The sequence below is a fragment of the Cryptomeria japonica genome, chromosome 2, assembly GCF_030272615.1.
Source record: "Cryptomeria japonica chromosome 2, Sugi_1.0, whole genome shotgun sequence".
NCBI classification, from domain to species: Eukaryota; Viridiplantae; Streptophyta; class Pinopsida; order Cupressales; family Cupressaceae; genus Cryptomeria; species Cryptomeria japonica.
The window spans coordinates 594,523,065-594,530,016 of NC_081406.1; positions in this window are offsets into that span (position 1 = coordinate 594,523,065).

Sequence of the window (6,952 nt, forward strand, 5' to 3'; positions counted from 1 at the left end):
ACCGACAATGCAATCACAATTCTATCCAACCCAACAACAAGGCAATATCGATCAAACTTTGTATGATGAAACAAGTCTCCAAATACAAAAACTAGAGGAGAAACTAGCTCAAGAAGAAGAGATATTGGAACAAAGAGTGAAAAACATTGAGAAGAATAGATCACAAATGTCTAAAGTGTTTCAAAAATTTCCAGGTCAAAATCCAAAGATTGAGCCAATTGATGTAAGATCTCTTCTTGAACAATCAAACATACCAACTCTCCTCTCACAAATAGAGATGATGAAACAATTTCAAGAAAAGAGACAACATCAATTTCAACATTATGTGCCTCCACAACAAGAACAAGAAGGTGTTTACTATCAATTTGATTTTCAACCAATACAACCAATTGTTCAACATTTTCAACATATTCAACAAACACAACCAATGGTTCAATTTCAACAATATGACCAACCAACTATACAATGTCAACCAATGGTGGAATATGAATGTCAACGAACACTACCAAAAATTCAAAAACAAAACTTGCAACATGCACCAAGCCAAATTTTGAACATGTCAAACCAATTTGATCAACATCTAGTTCGAAATCAAAACATGACATCAAATCAAAAACAAGTTCAAATTCAAGATACAACTATGCCAAAACCTCGAAAGAAAGGTGGCTTTATTGCAATGCTCTTAAGGAAACTACCAAGTGAGTTCTTTGAGGAAGATCAAGATAATACAATTCTGTCTAGCAATGCCTCATCCCCCCGCAAACAAATTGACTCTCCAGTGGCATCTATCCCTACACCTCTAGAAGTTTCACAAGAACCTTCCATATTATCCTCATCAAACAATACACCCAAGGATGCAATTATCCAAGGGCTATCCATAATTGATAATCCAATTCATGATGCACATCCTTGTCATGTTTCAAAAATACATGACCCAATGCCACCATGCACTTTATTGCCATTACCTATTTTAGAGGACCCCATTCGAAGTCCTTCTTCCTCATGTTCAAGCATTGATTCCTTGCCATAATCCATCACAAATGTTCAAAGTGCATTTCCTTCATGCCAAAACATTGATTCATTGTTGGAATCCTCCATGCATATCCAAAGTCTAACCTCATGTCAAGAGGATAAATTAGAGCACGAAGAAATGAGTCCTAAAGAATATCAAGATCAAGATCCCGAAACCTTATCATCCCATCCAATTGTTGACCAGGATCCCATGTTCCCAGACACTCCTGATGATTCCCCTATTCTTGTCCATCCTATCCAAAGTCCTATTGACACTCCATTCCCTGGGCAAGATCAAGATATCCCAGTTCATCCAATCCCAAACGATCCCCTTCCATTTCATGAACACAATGTCCTTTCAAATCCCATTGACATTCCACTTCCTGAGAAAGATCAAGATATCCTTTCCATCCTTTATGATGATCCCATTGAAAGTCAAGAGCAAAGCACCTTTGAAGAGGGTTCCGATGATCTTCCTCCTTGTCAAGATCAAATTATTCCTTCAGATCCTCCACAAGATCCTTTTTTTCCTCCATCTCCTTGTCTTAATGCTCCATATACACTCCAAGATCGCATCTCTTTTGATGATCCCATTATTTCTCCCATTCCATCTCTTGAAGAGCCTGTCATTGAACCATGTCCATTACACAATCCTAGTCCCCCTCATGATCCTAATCCCCCTCATGATTCTAACGTGTCAGTGCAAGATGTTCTTGAACCCTCGACATGCATAATGGGTTCTTCCACTTTGGTGCAATCCAATCCACTTCAAGATCTCATTATTTCTCTCATATCATATCCACCTCATAATGGACTTGCGTCTTCTTCCCAAAGAAAAGAGTATCCTACAAGTCAAGATATTCATAAAGGAAAAGGAGTAGACCTTCATGAGAAAGAACTCCTCAATATCAAAGAAGATATTAAGGGTCATGTCTGCACAACTCACTCTCAAGACGTTGGTATCCCTCCATCAAAATCCAAACATACACCTTCCCCATCATACCTTCCATCCATCTTAGGTCCTTATATGCCTTCATCCTCTATGAAAGGTCAGCAAAGGCACACATCCTTGAGTAAATTTCATCAATCCAAAAGAAGTCCATTTCATTCATATCCATCCATGCATTCCTTTCCTCATCCAAGCAATTTGGATGCCAAGTGTAAACGTCATAAGTCTAGCAATCCACATGTATTCAAGGATCAACATGTCCGATATAATCAACATGTCAAAACAAAGAACAATATGATCTATAAAGAAAAAGAAATATCCCAAAAGGCCACAAAGGCCCACTGAGCAAAATAAAGCAAAGTCAAAATATATATGGGTTCCTAAATCCCTTGTGCAAGCAATGCACTCCAAGGAACCACAAAAGCATGAAAAATCAAAAACCATGTGGATCCCTAAGAAGCTCCTTGAAGCACAAAAAGAAACATCCAACTTGGCATCCAAAATTTCTATTCCTCCATCCAAACCTTCCAAGTCTATTCCTTCATCACCTTCTTCATCCATTTTGGGCCCTTATGTCCCAAAATCCCAAGCTATTCCTCCATCCAAATCTCACAATTTGAGATCCATTTTTCCTCCATCAATCCACCACCCATCAAGGTGTGTGCCAATGTCAATCTTGCCTTCATTTCCATCTACTCAAGCCCAATTCTTCCAATACCCTATCCATTATCCAATGCATATTTTCCATCCTTCGATCCCTTTGATCCAATCCTTGGCATAAATCCTTGCCTTAGTTTCATCTCTTTTTCCATGTCCTTATCCTACCAACGTCTTTGAGCATACTTTTAAAGGTCATGGTCCATTTTTTTTCAAGGTTACTATCCAAACAAAAAAGACGCTTGAGTCCTTCTTCCATCCCCTATCATGTGTCCATCTTCTATTGAAAAAGTCAAAATACAAAAAAAAATCAAAAAAAAAAAGAAAAAAAGAAAAGAAAAAAGTAAAGAAAAATAATTCGTCCACTGGTGAAAACCTGGCAAACAGGCGCCTTGGGCAAGTACCGTGATGAAAACCTGGCAAACAGGTGTCATGCGTAATTTATGAACTTCTTGCACACCACACTTGGGGGCAGATTTCCTCCTTCATATCCTATTGCCCTTCATTATCCTATCGAACCCCTGTCATTACCCTTCATATCCTATTGTCCCTCATGTCCATATTCCCTTTCCACCTTTGATCTTGACAAGGCTGAGGATCATCATGAGCATCATGCATCTTGTTTGCAGCTTTCAGTCCATCATAGCTTTTGGTCATTTATCCATTTGCTTATTATAACTTTTCATCCATATTCCCTAGCTTATTGTGACTTTCTGCCACTATCCCTTAGCCAATATTGACTTTCAGTCCATGTCCCTTATCCATTCTTGGTCTTGCTTATCCTATCCATATCTTATCACTATCCATACACTCTTTTTCATCCCTTGATCTTGATCTGACATAAGGACGCAAAATTTAAACATGGTTTCAAACACCTCTTGACATGTCCCTCATGCCATGTCACTACTTTACATTGTCATATCCAGTCTCTTGTCACATCATGCAATAGCCCTTGGAAATTGCATCTGTATTATCTCCATCATGAAAGGCCTTTGTCTCCGCTCTATCCACCATCATTTCAGCAAGCCTATTTATTCACTTGTCATATTCCTTGCCTTGCTAGACACTGGGGGCAAAATCATAAAAATTGAAAAATGTCCTGAAAAAATCATAAAAATCGAATAATGTCTTGAAAAAACTCCCAAAAAAATTGAATAACGTCCTCAAATAATCCAAAAAAAAAAATTGAAAAATGTCCTGAAATAATTCAAAAAAAATTGAAAAATGTCCTGAAAAAATCATAAAAATCGAATAATGTCTTAAGAAAACTCCCAAAAAAATTGAATAACGTCCTGAAATAATCCAAAAAAAAAATTGAAAAATGTCCTGAAATAATTCAAAAAAATTGAAAAATGTCCTGAAATAATCTCTAAAAAATTGAAAAATGTCCTGAAAAAATCTCTTAAAAATTGAAAAATGTCCTGAAATAAGTCCCTAAAAAAGTCATATAAAGTCCTGAAAAAAATGAACACAAAAACATTTCAAAACATTAAAATCCAAAAACAAGCATTTTGTCAATAAATGATCCCCTTTGTGCATAGACAGATCACTGAGCATACATCCAATGACTCGCAATCCAACATTGTGCTTTAATGAAATCATGCATTAACAGATTAACTTTTCAATCAAACCAGACATTCAAACTGATCCGAATTGTCATATCCATCAACCTCAAAATCATTCGTCCTTGGCACACTATCATGGGTCTTATATAGGGTGTGGTATACTCGAAACCAGACTGTGTCCTGTCTTAGACGGGGTACCACATGTCCTAAATCAGACAACATGATCGTCCTATCAACACGTTCAACTTTTGACAACGAAGATCAAGGTGTTTGTTTGATTTGTTGGAATTTGTGCATCTTATCTGTTTATTGATTTATCTTTGGCTTTGGTCATGTTCCTATGTTGCTCGATGATGTCACTGAGTGATTTAGAGTGACCAGGATGGTTCATGGTTCTTTTCTTTTTTGTGATTGTTGTTTGTCTGTGATGTGTCTGCCTTTTGCAAAAAAGGGTTGCATTTCAGCTCTGGCCTTCAATGCCATGATGCTACGCATCCGTTTTGCTACATAAAAATAAAGGTTCTCACCTACAAAGTGCATTACTGAAAGCAAGTTTTTCTTCGTCTCTAATTGTCCTCTGTCTCATTTTCTTCTTACTAACCTTTCTTCCGTCAGTTCGGATAGTCAATTCGGTCTAGTGCTCCGATTTCCCCAAACATACATGCTGCATCCTGCATTCGTTGGTTAGTACATTTGCATTACATCAAGCATCATATCAAGCATCTTATCCATTCCATATTATAAATGCATCAAAAACACATAAAAAAATATACATCCATGCATGTTCCACAATGGTATATACATAGTGCATAAGTCATCCATACAGGGAAAATAACTATAAGTCATAACACATTGCATCCCATCATATCGATGCATATCATATCATATGTCACAATAATATCGGAGTAAAAAATTGGACTGTCTGTCCTAAGTATGGCCCGCAGGCTGACTACAAAATGTGAAACTACATAATGTCCACTGTCTGTCCTAAGGAGCACGTGCCTCTGTCATTGGGTGCTCCCTCTGTCCTCCTCATCCTTGCAAGGTCTTGCGAATGATGTCCCTCCTGGTCCTGGCTGTGGTGGTCTCATAGGTCCACTCACTCCCATGCTGCTCACTGACCTCCGAGAGCGTGCCCTTCTCTCTGTCCTCGATCGTGCCCGATATGAAGGTGCTCTTTGCTCTGGTGGAACTGCACTCTCATAGAGTGTCCTCCAATGGCGTATCTCCTCTCCGGTCTCTACCAGCATCTATGCCATCTCCCGTGCACTGGCATCCCGAATCGACCCAATATACTCAGTGACTCTCTATCCTTCTCGATGTGCCTGTGCTATAGCTATATCTCGAGCCCCTGTGAGTCTAGCTATCTCCGCTCTAAACTGATCCTGCTGTCTCTCTAATGTCACAATGTGATCCTGCTGACTTGCTATGATAGCCCTGCACATCTCCATCTCCTCTGTCCTAGCTGTCTCCAGCTCTATGGGTATATCCTGCAATGCCTCCTGCTCCCCTGAATCTGGCTCATCCTCCTCATCCTCATCTCCATCCTCATCATCCACATCATCCTCATCTCCGTCCTCATCATCCCCATCATCCTCATCCCCGCCCTCATCCTCCTCGTCCTCATCATCTCCCTCCTCCTCTCCTGTGAGTGGGAAGTCCTCCTGTCGCCTCGGTACTGGAATATCCAGATCTGTCAATGGCACTGGCCGTCATTGTGCAAACCATCTCTCATACTCATCTGTCTTCCTGGCGTCGACCACATCTGATCTCCAATCCCACTGTCTCTGCTGTAGCTATGAGAAGTTCGCATATGCTATGTGTGGCTGAATCATACTCCCCCACTGACTCGTCTCTCTGTGAGATCGGGCAAAGTGTGCAGTCCTCCTAGGTACATCCTGCCTCTCTCCAAACTGTCATCTGACTCTCTCTGGTAGGTACAACTCAATCACTCTCTGGTGATTCACTGGTCGCCCAATCAAGTACTTCTCCTGTCTACAATATGGTAGCTCCTCACTATCATCTGACCATCCCGGGCAATCACGATATGGCCTCCATATGAACTCTCTCAGTCTGTCTAGCTCATGTCGCGAGTATAGTATGTATCCAAAAGGACCCTGTCTCAGTGCTCCCCCATAGCAGTACACATATGGTTGGTGTGGTACTACCTGTCTATCTATGATCGATCGACATATGGCTATGTGCTCAAATGCCCATACCTGTAGCAGTGTAACTCCACAGCTCAAAGTCTGAACTCCCTGATATGCTATCTGATGTAACTGAAAATACAACATAGCCAGTACACATGGTCCCCATGCGTATACCGTCCCCTCTGTCTCCATCGGCTCTAGCACTCTTCCCCATCCAATAGGGAATCCATGTCCTCGTCTGTCTCCTGCTAGTAGGCATGCTATCACCACTGCTATCACCACATATCGTCGATCATACTCCGATGCCATAGTCTCCCAGCCAATCTCCCTCTCGACGATATCCAGATCATCTGCGTCACACTCAAATAATCTACACAATGCATCTCTCCCTATCACTGGGTCATACTCTATCATCTCTCCATGAATCGGAATGCGGAGGATACGCCATACATCCTCCAGTGTCATCGCCGCTTCTCCAGTCGCCAGATGGAATGAGGAAGTCTCTGAATGCCATCGCTCTGCCAATGCGGTAAGTAGTCTTGTGTTTGCCCTAATCTCGGGCATGAATGTGACATAGCATATCCCAAGTCCTACTAAGGTATCTCTCTCTGTGCTCCTAA